The sequence below is a fragment of the Equus caballus genome, chromosome 1 (assembly GCF_041296265.1).
Source record: "Equus caballus isolate H_3958 breed thoroughbred chromosome 1, TB-T2T, whole genome shotgun sequence".
NCBI lineage: Eukaryota > Metazoa > Chordata > Mammalia > Perissodactyla > Equidae > Equus > Equus caballus.
In genome coordinates, this window is record NC_091684.1 from 94,555,842 (window position 1) to 94,575,388 (window position 19,547).

General features: G+C 48.8%; 1 long non-coding RNA gene across 1 annotated transcript; it reads right to left on the minus strand.

The window, feature by feature from the left end:
* Window positions 1-246: 246 nt before the first annotated feature.
* Window positions 247-18,629, minus strand: LOC111774927 (uncharacterized). The gene is made up of 4 exons (XR_011438110.1): window positions 18,136-18,629; window positions 3,500-3,603; window positions 2,626-2,792; window positions 247-1,376 (listed from the first exon to the last, which is right to left on the minus strand). It is a non-coding gene; the product is annotated as an uncharacterized lncRNA (long non-coding RNA).
* Window positions 18,630-19,547: the final 918 nt, after the last annotated feature.

Here is a 19,547-nt window from a genome sequence, read left to right on the forward strand (position 1 = left end):
TGTACTAAAAATTAGTCATTTATCTGAAATTCAAATGTAAGTGAGCATCCTATCTTTTTTATTTGTTAAACGTGGAGATCCTACCTCCAGGGAGAAAGGCAACTTGCCACTCAATTCACATTTTTGTTATAATTTCTTTTCTGATTATGAAAATAATCAAAATATAGGAAAGGTTAAAGTAGGAAAAAGAAAAATAATAATTCATATCTAATACCATGAACTAATGCTCAAAAGACTGCAATTCTGTTTTTGTTTTTGGTTTTTTTTTTCTGGGAAAGATCACCCTGAGCTATCTGTTGCTGAGCTGCCTCTCTTTTTTTCCTCCCCTCCCCAAAGCCCCAGTACATAGTTGTATATTCTAGTTGTAGGTCTTTCTAGTTCTTCTACGTGAGCCACTGCCACAGCATGGCTACTCACAGACAAGTGGTGTGGTTCTGTGCCCAGGAATGCCGAATCAGAGCACACCTAACTTTAACCGCTGGGCCATCAGGGCTGGCTCAAAAGACTCCAATTCTTATCATGGGTTATTTCTTTGTATTTTATACAGCTGAGATGTATTTTATGTATGAATTTTACACATCTTTGGCTTCACATTATACATAATCTCCCTGTCACCAGATCTCCCCTCCATTGCGTTCCATCCCTCACCAGTCATAACCTCCCTCCCTTCTTGCTGAAGAAGTTGATGGTTTCCAATGTGCATATCTGTGCATAATCCTCTGTCCACACATCTTCAGAGGATCTTTCAAGTGGCTTTTAAAATTATTCCAAGTTACATATATGTAATCGTGGCAATTTGAAAGTGATGACATTTAATATCTCATGGTGACTTTTTTCTAAGGGTCTCGTGGGCGCAGTCAAAGCTTCCCTCCCAAGCCCAGCTGAGCCACCCTGCAGAAGTCCCACCCACCCCCACAAGCTGATGTTCCAAGAGAAGGAAGAAAAGCTGGCACCCCGGCTTTGTTCCTCCTCGAGCCCACAGCACTCAATTCCACAGAAGACCATTGGTTGGAAGAACCCAAAAATAAGATCTACAAGATGGCGCCTCATTTTCCAAGGTGGAAAGAATGGACTTCCGAATAGTTTCTTCCACCTAATAGGCTGGAACATGCAATGAAAGAGCTCACTTCCCCCTTAGACTCATGGTTCTCAGCCCCAGCCGCACACTCAAATCACTGGAGGAAGTTGAAAAACTGCCAAATCCCTCAGCCCCACAGCAGCCTAGTCAATACTTATCTCTGTGGAAGGGTCCCAAGGACCAGTATCTTTTCCTAGAGTTCCCTGTGTGACTTCGATGGGCAGCCAGGGTGGAGGACATCTGCTTCAGGAGACTTTGAAGCTGCGGTACTACTCGCAGTGAATCAAACTGGAGGAGGCTGGAGACGACAGAAGAAAGCAGACGATCTACCCAAAGCTGGGACCTCAAGGTCATCATGCCCTCAGGTCCACCCCGTGAAGGAGCCTGTCTGCTGGTCTCAGCAGGCACAGCTTCTCTTCAGGGCCTCTGCCGGCATCTTCCCTGTGCCAGGAAAGTGGCCTGGCCTCCTGAGGTCCAGCTCAAGTCCCCCACTTTCTCCAGATTGCTCCTGACTCCCTGTCCTACCTCCACCCACAGCCCACATACCCCTCACCCTGGTACATGGTTGGCATGGCCTTGGCTCTCTGCCTGGTGACCAAGCGTGAGCCCCAGGGCTCCGCTCAAAGCTGGCCCGAGGAGCCAGAGTGAGGCTGCTTCTCTTATCTCTTGGTGGGCCGGTTCCTCTCTCCATATGAAGAGACAGCTTCAAGGACCAGGACCTGCAGCTTCCCCTGAGGATGGAGGGGTCTGTTGCCCGCATTGCAGACTTCTCATTCCAGGGCTAACTTTTGCTCTGTGGGAAGCCAGAGCCATTCCTCTGACCGTTCAGTTTCCTTTCCAGGGAGGGACCCGTCACCATCAGGCAGAACCACCAACCCCTCCTCGGAAGCTGCACACACACCTAGGCCAGGAGGAGAACTTTGGCCTGTCTGAGTTCTGGCTGCTTTAGCAAAGTCCCCTGGACTGGGCAGCTTAAAGCACAGACCATTATTTCTCACAGTTCTGGAGGCCGGGCAGTCCGAGCTCAGGATGCCAGCATGGTTGGGTTCTGGCGAGAGCCCTCTTCCTGGTTCACAGACAGCTGCCTTCTGGCTGTGTCCTCCCACAGTGGGGAGAGAGATCTCTGGTCTCTTTACCCCCTTGTAAGAACATAAATCCCATCACGGGGGATCCATCCTCATGAACTCACCACCTCCCCAAGGCCTCGCCTCCAAGTACCAATGCATTGGAGGTTAAAGCTCCAACATACGGATTTTGGGGGGACACAAACATTCAGTCCATAGCAGCGTCCATAGGGGGAGTCGGCAGGGGGGAGACGCACAACATCTCAGGAGAGCAGCTATACATTGGGAAATGTCAAGCCACGCTGATGGCCCCTCACCACACAGTGTTGTTGGGGTGAGTGTGCTAGGACAAGGGGGGCTGGAGACAGGGCAGGGGTTGCCCCTTGGTCCTCTCATCTGAGCCCTCCCAAGTCACAAGAAGAGACGAGAGAGGATAGAAGGGCAGGCTCTCATTGCAGGATGTGAGGGGCTGACATCACTTACTGGGCTCCTTAATGATGCCTCCCAGGACGGTCTGACTCCCACTTGTCTCTGCGGCCCTCAGTTGTCAGTCAGCAGATGGTTAGTGCACACCGGCTATGCGCCTGCGCTGTACAGTGAGCGAGATGTGCAAGTTTCCTTCCTTGTGGATCTGACACTCCTGTGGGGGTCTGAAGACAGACACTAATGACCCAGTCACACATATGCAGGAGGCCCAAAAGTGATGCCTGCAAATCTGAGTACCTGCAGGACCTATGGTTTCCAGTTGGGTTCTCTCTATGGGGCACCGCGGGACACTGAATGAAGGGTGGAGGAAGGAGGAGGGAAGTGGGAGCCAGGGGGCCCTGGACTGGTGGCATCCTTGACAGAAGGCTCTGCTCCTGTCCACCCCGGATGTGGCCAGTCTCTGAGATCCATTCGCCCTCCTCCCCTGTGGGCAGAGACAGGTAGAGATCCCCACCATAATTTAGCACCACTGGCTCAGAGGACCACCCCACCTCTCAAGACTTCCCCTAATCCCAGCCCACACTTTGGAAGCAGTCCTCTCATTGAACCCTCATCAAATTACTCAATTTAAATATCCCACCTGTTTCCTGCTGGGACCCCGACCGACCCAGTGACCTCGTCTGGGAGGTCAGAGAAACTTTTGGAGGGAAGGATGTTTGCATGGAACCCTGAAGGATGAAATTCCGATCGCTCTTAATGGGCGGATCCAACACGTGTTTTTGGCCAGTAAGAAGAGTCCTGGTGAGCTCAAGGCTACAGGGTCGGGGTTGCAGGGGGCAGAGGAGGACCCCATGAAGCCCTGCCTCTCCTAGCCATGCCTGGCCAGGGCGTCACTGGGCTCAGCTGTAACAAAGAACGAGAGGCAACTCACACTCCGTAAGCACTGCAGGGGCCACTGTATGCTGGGGCCAGCACCTTCCATACACGTAGCTGGGGGAGGCCAATGTCTGTGCTCCAGGTTGTGAGGGATGCTCTCTGAAAGGCCAACGCAAGCAACTGGAGGGCTGGAACTCAACTTCAGGGAACCCCACACACACACTTTAACTTTGCCTCCCTGAGTTGGCACCCCCAGAGAAACTGGGGTTAGAACTGGTCACATAGACACATATTCCAGATTCCATTTCCTGACCCTAAAGCTTTGTTCCCTAGGTGTGTTAGTTTCTTAGGGCTGCGGTAACAAATTACCATGCCCTTGGTGGTTTCACACAATAGACGTTTATTCTCTTGCAATTTCGGAAGCCGGATGTCCGAAATCAAGCCATCTTGATTTCTCCTTCTGGAGCCTCAAGGGGCATATTCATTCCCTGCCTCTCTCAGCTTCTGGTGGCCACACGTGTTCCTTGGCTTGTGGCCACATCACTCCAGTCTCCACAGCCAAGATCTTCAAATCTTTTTGTGCTCAGTCTCCATACACACTCAGTTCTCCCGTGTGTGTGTAAAGTCTCTCCCTGCCTCCCTCTTATAGACACTTGTGTTTGCATTTAGGGCCCACCCAGGTAATCCGGGATGGTCTCTCCATCTCAAGATCCTTAACCTACTCACATCTAGAAAGTCCTTGTTTTTGCACATAAACTAACACTCGTGGGTTCCAGGCATGAGGAGGTGTGTATCTTTTTGGGGCCACGTCTCAGGCTACCACACCAGGCAACGAGATGTTGTCTTTCTGGGTAATGCACACGGAGCTGCAGCTGGATTCGGGCAGAGCTGCGGGCCGACAGCAGAACTCAGGGTTCCCGATGAGCTGTTGCCGCTGAGTCCCGGTCCTGGGCCAGTCGCTGGACCTCTCTAGGCGTTTGCTTTCCATTTTATAAGTGAAGTGGTGAAGGTGACCCAGGTTCCATGAACCACTAGAGTGTCTCGGGACGGGCCTCAAGGCGTCTGTTCGCCACTTGCAAAATGGGTGTTCTTGCACATGTGAATGTGTCTTGGAGCCCTCCTTAGTTCCTCTGAAGGCCAGAGGCCAAAGAAGCCTCATGAAGTCTCAACTGGGCGACCCTCAGCCTTGGACAGAGAGCCCTGGGTGCTCTCAAAAAGTAGTCAGGCTCCAGACGAGCTACAATTCAGCAAGAAACTGTTGGCGCAAGGCCCGGCATTGACAGATCACCTAATCCTTCCAGGTGATTCTAATGTTCAGGCCGCGGTGGGAACCAAGAATCTTTAAAGTCCTTTCAATGTCCCTTCCAGGTGGGGCATTTGATGAATCAGTAAAGACAAGGCTGTGGGTCTCGACTCTTCCTTCACATCAGCGTCACTAACAAACACAGGTTTCTGTCCCCATGCCAGGGGCTCTCATTTAACTGATCTGCGTGTAACATGGGCATCAGGACCCTTAAAGCTGCCCAGGTGATTTCAGGGTCCAGCCCAGGCTGAGACATAAAAAAAGGCAGCCTCACATTGCTGCTGCTATTCCAAAGGGCGATTGATTGTTAGAGCTGGGGAGGCCTTCCTGATTGGGAGTTTCCAGACCATAGAATGGCTCAATCTATGGGAGACTGTGGAAGGCGTTTCTCTGGAAATCTTGACCAATCGATGAGGTTTCCAGATGTCAGAGGATTCAGCCATGGCTGTGCTGCCAGACGCTCGAGGAATGGATTAAGTGACCTTTCAAAATTCCCGATAATTCCTTGAATTTATAGAAACTGCTATCAAGCCTGCCCTTCATCGATTCTGTCACCATTTAGACAAGAAATGTAAAAGGAATAAAAATAACCAGATGAATTCAGGGTCGTGGAAAATGTCATTACTGGTAATAAAAATTACAGGAAGCCTTGCTGACTCTTGCTCCCTCCCCAAGACTAACATGAGAACATGTTTTTTCTTCTGATGCAATAATTAAGTTCGCCCAAGAAAACGTCCCTGTGCAGGCCTCAGGGCAGGGGCTCAATGAAGCCTTTAACTGACTGATGGATGTGACCATCTCGGTTCCCGTGCTCGGGGGCCAGTGGGCTTCTCAAGAGGATTAACTAAGCAGTGATGGGGCTAGTGGGAGAGTAGGGGCCTCTAGAGAAGGGACTAGAGATTCCTGAGGGCCAGAGAGACTGACTTCGTTAGGAAATGGAAGAGGATTGGGGTGACACTTCCGAAGCTAGCAGCAGCCACATTTCTAGAAACAGAGCCTGAGGTCAAGACACCAAAATGGAAATAACAGTTCAAAGTCAGTCTCATCAGATACCATGGGGATGAAGACACACAGCCCCTCAACCTGAGCACAGATGAGGCACGGGCCCTTCCGAGGCTCTGCAGGTACCCGGAGAGCAAGACACAGCCCTCCTGCCCTCAAGGAGGTTTCATTCAATGGAGAACAGACCTTCATCTTATCGTCTCCCGGTGTGCTCAGAAAACTGGCCGAGATTGGGGGTGGGGTGGACAAGGCCTGACTTGAGAGCTGAAAAGCTGAGCATAATAGAGCCAGGCTGGCGGTAGGTGGCTGGCGGCTGGGCCAGTGGATCCACACATGGTGACAGTAACAGATGATTACTCGGTTGCAAAACATGCAATTGAACACGGAGGGAAGGGTTTAGCCTCATTAGCTCTCAATGAAACAAAAAGGAAAGCCTCTTAAAGAAGGATTTCTCTCCTCTGGAGGAATCCTCAAAGGATGGGCAGTGTAACGGTGGGTCCTCCCTGCACTGTGGGGAGCAGTGTGAACAGACAGGACCCTTCCAAGAAACAATCTGGCATTCTGTGTCAGGCCCAGGGGTATATTTTGACTCATTATTTTCACTTATGGGAATTTCTCTAAGAAACATCTCACCATACCAAAGGCATTATGCTCAAGGGTCTATACCGCAGTGTTATTTATAAGAGTTTTAAGCAGAAGCCAAACTCCCCTCCTACAGCCACAGAGAAATGGCCCTTATGCCCCCAAACAGGCAAACACACAGTGGAATGTTATTAGACCATCAAAGTGAAATTTATGAAGAGATCAAAGATCTTAATGATTCAGAAACGTTAAGTGAAACATGTTAAGATAGGGAATTATATTCATTTTGGCAGCCACTGTGTAGAAATAAGAGGTTGCATCAAAAAAGGAAAAATATATTTTTTAAATATTATTAGAATTGTGATACCACCAAAAACCGTTTTTCTCATTTTCTGTATTTTCTAAATTGTCTATAATGGGTATCATTTTATAGTAAATAAAAAGAGATTTTTTCTTTTTAAAGAAAAGGTCAATTCTGTTTCAGTGGCTAAATGGAAGCCATGATTAATTATTGCGGTCACTACCTTTGTCGCTGCTGGTCCAGTGATGTGCCCCTCCCCCACACACATCTTCTATAAACAAACTCAAACCTTCTATAAACATAACATACATGTGGAGTTACTCTCTAGGACTTGGGTAGTCTTTGTGGAATGGCGGATCTGAAAGAGTCTTTTATGGGGCTGGGACTAGACATACGATGCTTAGACCTTGGTCAGTTATCCATTGCTGTGTAACAAATTACTCCAAAACTTAGTGGCCTAAAATGGCAAACACTTACAATCGCACCATTTCTATGATCCAGGAATTCAGGCACGGCTTTTGTGTTTCTGACTCAAGATGTCTCGCAAGGCCACTGTCAAGGCCTTGGCCTGGGCTATGGTCATCTCAAGGCCCAACTGGGGAAGAATCTGCTTCTAAGCTCACTCATGTGGTTGTTGGTTGAATTCGGTTCCTCACTGGCTGTTGGCCAGAGAAACCCACTCCTTGCCATGCAGGCCTCTCCATAGGGCAGCTCACAGCATGACAAATCCCACAAGGGCATGAATAGCTGGAGGCAGCGTTCATTGGGCTGTCTTAGAGGCGGCCAACCACAAACCTCACTAAATACGCTTTCTCTCCACATCTACCTTCTACATTAAAATGGAGTCAATGCTCACCACTGTTCCTTTTTACTACTCCTTTCCCACTCAGTTCTTGCATTTCAGCCATTTTCTGGTAGATTTTCAAGAGTTTATATCCCTGAGTTCTTGCAAGTTTGGAAATATAGGATAATACTTAGGAGAGCAGGATCTGGCATCAGACACCTGTGTTCATGTCCTGGTTCTGCCATTTCAAGCTGTGGGAACTTGGGAAGCTACTTAATCTCCCTGGGTCTCAGGAACCTCATCTTCCAAATGTGGCTAATAACGGTACCTACCTCATGGCGTTATTGAGATAATTAGATGAGATAATATATACAAGCACTTACACAGAGTCTGGAATTCAGTAAAATTGTCTATTATCATTATTTACTCTTAAATAATGGTTAACTTGTTTTGATTCTTGTGTTGTTTTATTCTCTGAAGATTACTATATTGTCTCCTAACTTTGAATTATGCTGTTGTGAAAATCGCCAGCCACTATAATGGAAATTTCTCTCCTTCCAATGGAGTTGATTTTTTGGAAACCTGGGTGGCCATTGAGTTCTTTCTTTATATTTTAATTCCAGTGTCTCCATAAGAATGTCTCTCATTTTTATGATTCTACAAGTATTTTCCTGGGTCATGAAATTTCAGGTCAATTTGGATCTTCCTTTATTTTGGGAAAGCTTCTTCTATTATATCTTTATTTTTCACTTACATTTCTTCCGCTATTGTCTTCAGGAGAATCAATTACTTGTATAAGAGACAACATTTGTCTGTCTTCCAAATCATTCTTCTAACTCACTTTAGCTCTTTATTTTTTTCATTTCATTTTGCTTTCTTTTCTCCATTCTGTCCTTGCCACTGCCTATATGTTTGACAATATCCAGTCTCCTTTGTGATGACTCTCACGTAACTTTTCTTTCTATAAAATCTTATGGCTAAGGTTTGTATCTTTTAATCTCCTTTGGTTGTTTCATCATCTCTTCTCCCAGCCCTCATACCTCTTCTTTGAGCTCTTATTTCAGAGAGGTGACATTTTCTTTACTTTTATTGATTTCATGGAATTTTTGGTCTCAGTTCATTTGCTTGGATGGCATAATCCTTCAAGGGTGTGTTTCTCCCTTGCCCTTTGTCTTAATCTTTTCCTTCTTTTTCAAATTCTCATATTTTGCATAGATATGATGCTGGTTTCTTTGTGATCATTACTTATCTTTGAAGGGAGTTCTTTCTCCTTGTTTCAGCTGGAATTGAAGAATAGCAGCTGATTGGGCAGCTTGGTTTTGACCTGCTGCCTGTGAACATATTCTCAGCAACATTCTCCCCTGAAGATATGACTGTGCTGGCTCAAGAAATCTCTCAGGTTTAGAGGGAAGCTCTTAGTGTCACAGTTGTATGTGTGGAATTTATCTATATATCTATATCCACACCTATATCTATAGGCATATCTATATCTATTCGATTTTGTGTTTATTTCTCTTCTGGTGACCAAGATCAGTAACTGGAAGTCTGCTGGCCTTCCCTGTTTTGGCCTCCACCTTGGCATCACATTTCTGCAAAGATGCACATGCACGTGTTTCCAGATGCCTCCTCACTAAGCCCGGACTCCCTGCTCTCCTGATGCCGTGACTCAAGAACCCTCTGGTGCCCCTGACCATCGTCATCCCAAAGGAGGAGTCGTTTGTTTGACCCCTCAGGCTCTGCAAATTGACTCTGGAGGTCACCAGTTGTGGTTCAGAGGTGTGCCTGTTTTCTGGTTTCATCACATGTCATTTTTTTCTACTTTTATTTTTCCTTAATGTTTCCAAATGGTTTCAGAAGCTAGAGGCAAAGACTCATCCCTCTATTATCTTCACCTATCTAAATGATTACACATCTTTACGCTTCTAAGTAATTATACATCTACTCATGATTCAGGTTTTAAAGAAAGGGAATGGCTTGACATAAAGGAATGAAAAGCCCATTCCAATTAGAGAAACGAGAGAAACCTGGAGACCCTCTAGCCAGAAAAGTCCCCGTGCTGCATGGGGCGCAGCCTCATCAACAGACTGTTTGCGAACATAAGGAAAGTAAAGGAGGCTGGGGAGATGGAAGAGCTGGTCCCCTGAGCTCAGGGATTTTGATGGGTATGAAAAAGAATAAAGGAATAAACTCCACAGGAGAAACTTAACATAACATTGCTGTTGCAGGTTAAAAAGAAAGGTCCTGAATAGGCCCTTTCAAGAAGCTTCCTTTTGGAGTCCTTAGGAAAAGCCTGGGGTTTCCTACCCTTTGTTATTATATTAACATGCTAGATCTCACCACCCACCCGAGCTTCAGCGCAAGGCGAAAGAGATGCAGCCCATCCTATAGTCCAGATCCTTCCCCAGGTAGAGACGATGAGCTGCAGTCTCCCTGGGGTAGCAAGAATGGAGCCAGGCCACTAATTCCCGGCTCTTTAAAAACCTGCCTTTTCCTTTGCCCTGGGGGCAGGAAGCCCCAGGGACAGCTCCTGCCAGGCCAGCTCCCAGCACATTTTGGTCTTGCTTTATTCCAGAGAGTAGAGAGCTAGCATTCTTCACTTGCAGGATCTATCTTTTGCATTTCATCTGCTGTCCTCTCACTCATCAGCCTCTCCAAGAGATCTGAAGTACTTCTCTATGCCAGTGGTTCTCAAACTTTAGTGTGCATTCAAATTACCTGGAGGACCTGTTAAAGCACCAGATGCTGGGCCCACCTCAGAGTTTCTGATCGGGGAGGTCTGCGTGGGCGTTGAGAATTTACATTATTAAGTTCTCGGGGCATGCTGATGCTGATGGTCTGGGGTACACTGTGTTCTCTGCAAACACAGACCAGGTCCTCTCCTTTCTACAGGCAACGCCGGCTGAGGAGCCGGCGTCCGTTTGGGGAAGGTCTCCATGCTTTCTGAAATTGAAGACAGCAAGAGACTGTCCAAAGACTGTCCCCATTGCTGACCTTCAAACGGAACAAGGCCTGATTTGGTGCTAATGGTGAGGGGGTGGGTAGATCCACAGCTTTTGCCATTAAGGCTTTGAGAAAGGCGCTACCATGGTGGGAGGGGAGAGGAGCCAAGGAGGGTTGGGCCCAGAAGCAGTGCGGAGGATGTGGTGAAAGATATTGGGCCATGGGCAGTATTACGGGTTGAATTGTGTCCCCCAAAAAGATATGTTGAAGTCCTAACCCCTGTGAACGTGACCTTATTTGGAAATAAGGTCTTGGCAGATGTAATGAAGATGTGAGTTAAGATGAGGTCGTACTGGAGTGAGGTGGGCCCTTAGTCCAATATGACCAATGTCCCTGTAGGAAGAGGAGAAGCACACAGAGACAGACACACACAGAGGAGAGTGCCATGTGAAGACACACACAGGACAGCTCTGTGACGATGGAGGCAGGCACTGGAGTTACACAGCTCCAAGCCAAGAGACACCACGGACTGCTGGCAGCTGCCAGAAGCTGGGAGAGAGAGCATGGCCCTGCTGATGCCTTGGTTTTGGACTTCTGGTCTCCAGAACCGTGAAAGGATATATTTCTGTCTTCTAGGCCACCAGTTTATGGTGCTTTGTTCTGGCAGAACTAGGAAACCAACCCAGGCAGGGAACGCCGATTTTCTTCTTCCAAATGCAGTAGAGTAGGAAGGCAGCTCCAGGTCAACGGTCTCATCTGCTTACCTTTGAGATGGGTCAGCTGAACCTGAGAGGAGCCCTAGTGAACCCAGAACACTGCCTTAATGTCATTTCCCTCACATCTGCGTGTTCACATAGCGTCCTGCCTTGGTCCGTTGGGCTCAAGCCTATGGGTGAGGCCCCCACCCCTACATAATGTCAGGTTCTCAGTGGGCTAGGCCCCGTGCATGGTGATGAGAACAGTGGGCAGTGCCTCTGTTAAAATAGACTGGGACTCCGGCTTTCTTGAAGGAAGTCAATCCTATAAGGACTGGAAAGGAGTCTGTGAGACCTGATTCTGAGCTCTCACACTCAGCTCTGTGCCCTCAGGGACTCTTTAGACCTGATGATGCATAAGGACCACGGCATCCTCTCCACTGAGCATTTAGTTTGCAACTCTGCCTTCACAATCTCAAGGTTGTTCATACTTGGGTCAACTGGCACTTCTATCTTCTCATTCCCCTTTCTTTAATGCAATAATTGATACAATGTGATACTCCTTTACTCCCACTAGAATGTGTAGAATCAAAAAGACAGATAGCAACAAGTGTTGGTGAGTATGTGGAGAAGTTGAACTCTTATAGATGCTGGCAGGAATGCAAAATGGTGTAGTCACTTTAGAAAACAGTCTGGCCGTTTCTCAAAAAGTTAAATATAGAGATACCACATGACCCAGCAATTCTACTTCTGGGTGTATACTCAAGAGAAATGAAAAAGGATGTTCACACAAAAACTTGTATATGAATGTTCCTAACAGCATTATGCATAATAGCAAAAAAGTGGAAATAACCCGAGTGTGCATCAATGAATGAGTGGATAAACCAAATGTGGTATATCCATATAATGGAATATTATCCAACCATAAAAAAGGAATAAAGTCCTGATACACATTACAACATACATGAACCTTGAAAACATTATTCCAAGTGAAAAAAGTCAGTCACAAAAGGCCATATATTGATTCCACTTATAGGAAATGTCCAGAATAGTCAAATCCATAAAGACAGAAAGTAGATTGGTGATTGCCAGTGGCTAGAGGGAGGGAGGACTGGAGAGTGAATGCTAATGGGTATGGCTGTTTGGGGGAGTGTGACGAAAATGTTCTGAAATTGGACAGGAGTGACAGATGTACAATTTTGTGAATATACTAAGAACTAGCAAATTGTAAAATTTAAATGGGTGTATTTTGTGCTTAGGTGAATTGTATCTATCTATCTAGTCAGAAAACATAATGATGCCCTCTAAGCCCTGCTCATGGATCAAATACAGATAAATGATGTTTGACTTCACACGGAGCTGATGGATTTTCTTCTCCTTCCAGAGCCTCTCATTTAGGTGTTGTACTTCATTCACACCTGCTGCAGACTCCTCTATAGGAGAATACGAGGCTAAGAGCAGCATCTGATGATAATTTTCCTGCCAACCATGTGCTCCATGGATGGGAGCAATGAGAGGCGAGAGACGGTGAAAGCAACTGAAGAGAAATTTACTACAAAAGACAAAGAGTCAAGGGCCAATACTGAGAAATTGCCATGGAAACAGAATAGCAGGACACGTGGAAATAAGGAAGAGTTGTCAAGGAGCATTTCAGAACATAGTGATAGCAGGCTGACCCAGGGACCAGGGAGTCTGCCCAGATATGGCCCCAGAACGCCCATTGCTCCAGAAGTCCCACCTGTCACTCAGAGGTACTGAATCAGATGACCCCCATTGGCTATTTTGGCTCCATAGTGACCGTAAGAAGGAATAATGGTTTCAGATCTACCCAGTCTTAGTCTTTCTCTTTCTACCTGTGATAGCTGGTCTCCAAAGATGGCCGCCCATGAACCATGGCTCCCAATATCCGTGTCCTCATCTAATCCACTCCCACACTGGATCTGGGCTGGCCCAATGTAAGCAATGAAATGCAACAGACGTGACACAACGTGACTTCCCATGCTAGCTGATGAGAAGCCTTGTAGTTTCTGCCTTGGCCTCTTGGAACACTTGCTGTGAGGGAACCCCGATGTCGTGTAAGAAGTCCAATTATCCTCAAGCCACCGTGATGTGAAGAAGCCCAAGAGATTCCCAGCCAGACCCAAGATGTCCTAGCCATCCCAGCCCAGGCGCGAGAGTGAAAAGGCCATCTTGGATGTCCAGCCTAGGTTAGACTTCATTGACTCTAGTTCCAGATGCCGTCTGTCACCCCAGATGACATCCGACTGCAACTACATGACAGAGAATCACCCAGCTGAGCCTGGTCAACCCCCGGAACCATGAAAGAACAGGGCAAATGTTTTAAGTCTCTACATTTTGGGGTGGTTTATTACACAGAAATAGATAACTGGAACATTAACCCAGGGAGGCATGTGGGGGCCACTCTCTGTGGATCAAGGAGAGAGTGGAGCTGTCACCCCTGCCCTCCAGTGGCTTTAATAGCTTCCCCAGATGTAGGGCCACCCACTGATACCAGCCCTCTCCACATTTGTCCTAAAAGAGCCAGAGAGCTTCCAGCCAGCTCTCCTGAGTACGGAGCCCATGGACCCCACTGGGGCTGGCTGCTAATTTCCCTGGCAGTGCACAGTGATGTTGGCAATAGGCTGGATGCTGTCATTTGTCATCTGCTTGAGTCCCCATTTCTCTACCCTAGAGCTCTGAAATGCCCTGCTGGTGCCTGTCCCAGGCATGAAGAGACCTCAGTGGGGGCACCTAGGAAAGATCTGGAAAGAGAACAGGCCTTAGGACTCGGTGCCCAGAAGAACCTCACAGGCCAGACTGGAATCCACCACACGCCCTGGCTCTCCCTGCCTGTTGATTCTGTGTTTTTTATGTTTTATTACTGGTGGCCCCGGGCCGAGGCTGCGCATTAAGTGTTGATGCTGGCAACAGGGGGCAGCATTTCCTGGGCTGTGTTTTGGGAAGATGTAATTTGGGAAGATTTATTCTCTCTGTATGCCCTCAGTTTTCCCCTCCTAACTCTGTGCCAGGGTCAAAACACAGCTTGCTTCTTGGGGAGTAAATTCCATCCTTACCCCCATGCCTGGACCTTTTGGAAGACAGACTAGCTCAGTCCATTGATGAAGCACTTTTCTCCCCAACATGAGCATGGTGTGGTTCCTCATGGATGTGACAGTCGTGCTCTCTAGAGTTCAGGGCCAGGGTCCCAAAAAGGCACTAGTATGTGACACTGAGGGATCAGCCATCAATACTGTTGGCAATGGGCCTATGATTTCCCCACTGGCTGTCACATTCAAGGGTCTGTTGCCAGTGTTACTGATGGTCTTCACCTGTGTTGACCCCAGTACTAGCCAAGACTACCCCACATGGTTAAGACCCGGAGGAAGTAGGGTAGGGCCTCGGGCAGGAATGATAAATGCAAAGTCTATTAATGCAATCTGTTTTAAAATATCAATCAATTCCTTAAACACATACACACACATACCCTGAATAATTTGAATGCATTTAGGCAAAATAGAATTACTTTTGATATTTCAGCTGGCCAAAGATTGAGGCAGTTTACAGGTCCCAAACACACCTGGACATTCAGGGTTTCTCCTGGTCTAGGGATCTGACCAGCAGCCGGCTCTCCATCTGTGCTCCCCGTGTACCAGTGGCCTGGAAAGCAGCAGCCCAATGACAGCCAGGGAGGTATCAGTAGGGCCAGCTGGAAATGGCCTCCTGGCCTGCCCCTGGCCAGTTCCCAGAGCCCACTCTGCACCACCCAGGGAGGTTTTTCTCTCTCTGACTCCTTTGCTTGCTCCCCAGTCCTGACTCCGATTTCACACTAAGGATGGAAAAACTGAGCCATGGGGAAGAAAACCAGTTAGCTGGTCATTCAGCAAAGAGCACGAGAGCCAGGTCAGAACCCAGGAGTGACCCTGGGGTCACTCCATGTCCAGGGGACGTGGAGAGAAGCCACCAGTGCATGAGAATGCTGGGGAGGCTGTGGCAAGAGGACATTTAATCCAGCAAGGGTATCTCCTATGCGGATGAGTAGCCTTTGAGCTTGGGTCAGTGGCAGAAGACCTGCATCACGTGGGGAAAGTCACTAAGCTGCTTGGAGCCTGTCCCTTCCTCTTTAAGGCAGGTAGACACAAGAATATTCTGCTCTCTAGTAACCTCTTGCTCACTCTTTGGCGAATCACTTGGATATGAAAAATGCTTTGTAAAGTACATACGTGAGGCATCCTCACCATTATCCCGTGGCCAACAGCAACATCAGACAGCGCCTGGAGAAAACCCTCATACCAGCCTTCCACATTCTACCTGGCAAGTCCAGGAGAGATACTTTCCAGATTGCCGCCATCTTGTCCTCACCTCCCTGAAGGCGTATGCGGCTCCTCACATCTAGAGGAGAAGCCTGATCCCCTTTCTTGAAAACAGGCTGACCTCAGTGCTTGGCCAGTCCAATGTGGTGGAAGTCACATTCTAGGTCTTCTGCAGCTGGGCCAAAAGAAGCCTTGTAGCATCCCCCCCAGGCCTCTTGGAACACTCGCTTTTGGAATGCTTTCTTGGCTGCTCACTTCCATGCCACATGGAGAGGCCTCAGGGAGGTGTCAACAAGCCCAGCTGAGCTCCTGGCCCATGACCTGCATTAGCAGCTGGCCGTGTCAGTGAGCCATCTTGGATGTCCAGCCTAGCTGAGCCCTCAGACCCTCTAGCACGGCCGCCATCTGACCGCAACTACACGTGACACCCTAAAGGAGAACCAGCTGGCTGAGCCCAGTCAACCCTGGACAGAACCAGGTAAAATAATAAGGAATCATAAACCACTAAGCTTTAAAATGAAATATTTAACTGAAACAGCCCTTCACATACCTACAGCCATCTAGGTCCCCTGGTGCTCCTGCCTGAGCCTTAGAGTCTGACCTGCTTTATCTTCTTCCTGGTGTTGCCTCTTCTCACTCTGTCCCTTGGCAGTGTTCCCCACTTTCTGCTGTCCCTCCAGATAAGCCCAGGGGTCTTTCTCAATTTATAGCTTCTATTACACGTTCCCTGTAGGGATGAAGATGAGATAACAGAGTGAGAGCACAGGGAACTGACCTCAGGTGGATCCAGCACATCCTGCACACGCCATCCTAGCCTGAGGTGGTGACTTCCTCTGCAGATGACAACAGGAGAAGCTCCTGAAGACTTGCAAACAAACTCTGAGCTCCTTCTGGCCTCCATCCCCAAATCTGTGCCCCAGGAGCATCTTTGAGTAGAGCAGAGCGGAGATCCCCATGCGTGGCTGTGGGGTCTGGAGCATTCCTGGCTCTGCATGTCCATTTTCCAGCCAAGAGTCAGCAGTGCCGATCACCTCTGCACGCCTGCTCAGCTTTGAACTTCACTGCCCAGGAGCAGGGAGACTGGCCAAAGCACTGGCTTTCAGAAGTGCCTCCACCCACCAGGCTTTCTGGCCCTGACATCTGTGAAAGCGCCACAGTTGTTTGGGCTAATTAGCCACATTCAGTGAGACCAGGCCTATCAAAGGTTCCAGGCAGAGAGGTCGGCTCTGGGCTGAAAGGTGAGCTGTTTGTTTAAGGGCGGTGGGTGGTCTCTAGCAGGACTTTCAGATTAACCTAAGCCCTCTGAAAACAGAAAATGCAAAGTTGGGCAGCCTGGGTACCAATCAAGATAAGTGCAAGCCAGGCGTGAGGTCCCCTTTGATATCACTATCCCGGAGGGAAGAGGGGGCTGGTGAGGAGGAGGGAAGAGGATGGAGCGCAGAGTTCTTCCTGGCTCCAGCCACAGACCAGCGGGGCAGGCAGTCTCGGTGGGGTAAAGACACAAGACCTCCTGCAGCCCCACGCTGCATTTCTGGGGAGGAAGTTTCTGAAGCCCTGGCATTGATGAGCAATCCCACAGACCCCTGATTCCTTCCTATTTCTGGGAGCAACAGGAAGATTGGCCCCGGGGCCCTGGCTCAGAGTCCATTTTCCTCAACTTCCCATAGAACCCACACCAGATCCTGCTCTCTTCCAAGGAATCAGATCGTGGTCCCCTGTGGGTCCCCCAGGATAAGCTGCAAGGGTTTGCACATCCAAATCTTGCTGGAGGTCTCAGAACAGAAAAGAAAACCTAAGTGTTGGGGCTTTAGGGGGTTCAAAACATGACACCTTCCTTACACATCAGTAGGAAGACAAACGCAGGAGTCACACCGAAAGATGTCAAGACAACATCTCTGTTACTGACAAAGCTGAGTGGAGAAGGTGGCCTCAGATGTGCAGCGAACTGGACCCGCCAGGGAGACATTTCCCCTCCCCCAGCCCCACGTGGTCAAGGCTGCACAGAATGAAGGCTTTCTGCAGGGAGGATGGGTTCCGAGACAGGGAGGCAAGTCTGAGCACAGCCTGGTAATTCCCGCTCTGAGCACCCCCGCACTGTAGTGGGCGGAGTGAGGCCTGGACCACTCAGTGGGGTCCCCTCTCCATAGAAGTATGGAGTCAGGAGAAACAAGAGCCTCCCCACCAGCAGACAGGAACCACCTAAGGAAAGCTGGAAGGTTCCAGGGAACTCAGATTCATCATCTTAGTAGGTCTGGAAAGTCTCCTCATCCCCTCAGGAGTGACAACATGCAGGAGTGGAAAGAACATGACCTCAGGGTCCCCAGATGGGGCAGGTGGCCTCTTCGAGCCCAGTTTTCTCCTCTGCAACATGCGGTGAGAGTTCCCGCCTCACAGGAATGCTGTGGGAATTATTGAAGCTGCGTGACCCACTGTACAAGGGGACCCCCCGTTTTGGGCAAACTTGGATAGTTGGTCACCCTGTTGAAAGCACCTGCTACACAGCAGGGGCAGGAATTATTTCCCGCCCTCCTTCCTCACACTTCTCTTTGGGCAGGAGAAGTTGGAGAATGCCTCAAGCAAGCATCCCTGGTAGACCCTCTCTCTCTCTCGGGTTTGTGCTGGAAGCTGCTCCAGGGAAGAGGAGGGGAGGGGAACAGGACGTTGGAACCCTCCAGATCCTGGGACAAACAGACTTGCATTTCAGAGGAATATTCCTGAGGCAACACCCCAAAGAAAGGCGAAATGGAACTACGCCCTGGGACAGAGCTAAGTACCTGTGGCTGAGAAAATGTCTGGACTTCCTTTAGAGGATGCCAGGGTGAAGCAAGAGGGCACTTGAATTGGCTCATCAACCGTATCACCATCCCAATCTCGGATGCTGCGTGCCCCAAAGCCTTCCTTTCTGCCCTCGCAGGCAAGTTCCAGGTCAGAATCCCCCGCCGGCCCATGAGTGGACACTGCCATGGTGTCCTCCATGAGGCCAGAATGTCCCTGGAAAACACGATCCTCTGGCATGTACACAGTCATTGCCTAGAAGCCAAATGGCCTTTCTGTTGCAAGTTCCCCACTAGATATCATCCCCTATCCTGCCACTGCCATCGGACAGAGGTGACCAGCTGTCCAGGCGTATGCTACAGGAGGGGAGCAGGCCTGCCCCTTCGCAGCAACACAGAAGCCTCGTGCAGCTGGAGGCCTTGGCTTCCACAGAGGAAACCCCTCAGGGCTGGCTGAGGGAGGCCCATTACAGCATTTGCGGTTGGAAAGTTCTAGAAGCCCCTATGTATGCACCACACAAGTAGGGCATTGTCAAGCTCCACCGTGGAAACCTGGGGTTTCCTGAGCAACCGCTGGGCTCTCTTTGTGACCATGGGAATGATGTAACAAATAAAGTCTCACTTTTGCTGCCAAGCTCAGAGTGAAGCTCAGAGCTCCATTATAGCATCGATGTTGGTCCTCATAGATGATAGATGAGTGTTGTTACTGAATCTTGCTTCTCTACTTTGACTTACTTTTTTCCTAGACCTGGTTTGTTATTTCTGTGATATCATAATATTATTATATGTATCTTTGCTAGAAGCCACCTCAGGTTTTTTTTTTTTTTTGGAGGAGGGGAGATGACACGATGAGGGGTTAAATATGGTGACATTTCCTTGTCTCTCTGAAATGCTCGAGAATGGCTGGGTTTGGGTGTACCAAAACAAGCTTGTTGCTCTGAGTCCCGCACTGGAGAATCCCAATTCCACCAGCATCCTGAGGATTATGATCATAAAACCACAACCCCTGGAGATAATGCCAAAGGTAGCAATAGCAGCCCAGGCTTTGGATTAAAGAAATCGGGTTCCAAGCCTGGCTCTGCCTCTATTAACAGTGAGATGTTGGGCAAATCATGTCTATCGTCTTCTCTACCTTGGCTTTCCCCATCTGTAAAATGGGTCTCATACATCCTTACCCTCCGTCGTAGGGCTGAGATGAGCCGTACCCACCATGCCTGCCGTGGCGCCATGATAATCCCGTGACTTCCCCACGACTTCACACACGAGGCTCAGACATCTCACTAAACAGCTTCTCTCTCTCACTGCACAGGATGCCCATACACAGTCCTGGGAGGCGAATTTTCTCCCCAGCTGGCAGATGGGGGCACCAAGACTCAGAGGGCCGGTGACACAGCTGGAAAGTCTGAGTCTGA